Below are 1555 nucleotides of genomic sequence, written 5' to 3'. Positions count from 1 at the left end.
CAGTTTAACAAGTTTACCAGTTTACCAGTTTACCAGTTTAACAGTTTACCAGTTTAACAAGTTTAACAGTTTTACCAGTTTACAGTTTACCAGTTTAACAGTTTACCAGTTTAACAAGTTTACCAGTTTACCAGTTTAACAGTTTACCAGTTTAACAAGTTACCAGTTTTACCAGTTTACCAGTTTACTCGCTCACTTCCTCCATCATGATCAGTTTTTCAGGAAGGGGAGGGGCAGAGCGCTCGTTCAGCAGCAGAATCTGACAACAAGCGTTAGAAAAGAGGAGGAAACAGCAACACAGCTGCATGCTGGTTTATATCTTTATGTCTCATTATGTCTCATTATGTCAGCACACAGCAGCTTCAGGATTGGTTAGAAGTTGATTTACTGCAGGTTTAATTACTGCTCAGGTGACTTGGTGGAGACTTGTGCAGGACTAGAGAGGCTCCAACTGGACAATCCACATTAAACAAACTCAGACTACTTTGTTTTACTGTGACTGTGAGGCAGAGCAGCGTGCCAACAAGCTGCCAACCTCATCCTGGACAACAAAGCAAATTATATTCAAATTAATCTAGCGTTTCCCAGGTAGAGTCTACAATGCAGCGTGTGTGTGTGTGTGGTGTGTGTGTGTGTGTGTGTGTGACCCACAACCTGAGGCAGACAGCACAGAAAGGTGCAAGAAAGCTGTCTTACCTTTGGCAACGAGAACGATCCAAATCTTCAACTAATCAACTAATGCGAGCAGCCTGATCCTCCAGCTTCAAGGACCTGGGCCTTATACAGTAATATATAGTATATATACAGTATAATAGACTGCCACTGTATGGAGAACAGTCTGAAAATCACTTCTACCACATAAAGTGACGCCGACACAGCAGATCCTGACAATATATATATAAGAAACTAGTCCTGCTGCTGAATTGTTTTGAAGTGAATCTCTTTCTTTATGTTTATTAAACCTTTCAGTCTGAACAAGTGAGAACACCGAAATACTTTCAAACCGGACAAGTGAGCGACAGGACTAGTTTTTTATATATAGTCAGAATCTGCTGTGTCGGCGTTCCTTTATGTGCTAGAAGTGATTTTCAGACTGTTCCTCCAGACGATGGCAGCGAATGGAGAGAGAAAAAAACACAATTCTCCAGTCTGCTCTACCGGAGCAAACAGATCACAGAATCACTGATTTGGGGGTTTTATCATGGAGGAAGAGACACGGACCCAAGACTCTACCAGAGGAACACAGAGCTTTAATCGTTTTTTTGGGTTTAACTGTTGGAGACTGCTGCCTTGGCTCTGTGTGTGAGGAGACCTGGAGCTACGAACGCTCTACAGCGAAGTGAGCGATGACATTTCAAACAATCAATCGTCATGATGGCGAAAATAGGAAAATAAGGCCCAAAATTACCTGAATAAAGTCCAGGGATACTGCTTGTGCATTCTTACAGGATAAGTTCGGCAATTTTGGACCTTTGGACTCTTTATATTTATATTTATTCATAATGAGTCTCTTCCTCCTGTAGCTGTTGGACCCACAGACAGTATTGTCTGTAGT

At 41.8% G+C, this 1555-nt stretch overlaps 2 protein-coding genes across 2 annotated transcripts in view; both read right to left on the bottom strand.

Moving 5' to 3' along the window:
- LOC139910014 (protein NLRC3-like) overlaps positions 1-1555 on the bottom strand; it is a 305613-nt gene that overhangs the window by 35087 nt on the left and 268971 nt on the right. The gene's annotated exons all lie outside the window — the stretch shown is intronic.
- Positions 1-1555, bottom strand: part of tanc2a (tetratricopeptide repeat, ankyrin repeat and coiled-coil containing 2a) — a 30539-nt gene that overhangs the window by 17511 nt on the left and 11473 nt on the right. The window lies entirely within an intron of this gene.

This window comes from Centroberyx gerrardi, chromosome 7 (genome assembly GCF_048128805.1).
Source record: "Centroberyx gerrardi isolate f3 chromosome 7, fCenGer3.hap1.cur.20231027, whole genome shotgun sequence".
NCBI classification, from domain to species: Eukaryota; Metazoa; Chordata; class Actinopteri; order Beryciformes; family Berycidae; genus Centroberyx; species Centroberyx gerrardi.
Note: the sequence above shows the minus strand (reverse complement) of the source record. Positions and strands in the feature narration are given on the sequence as shown.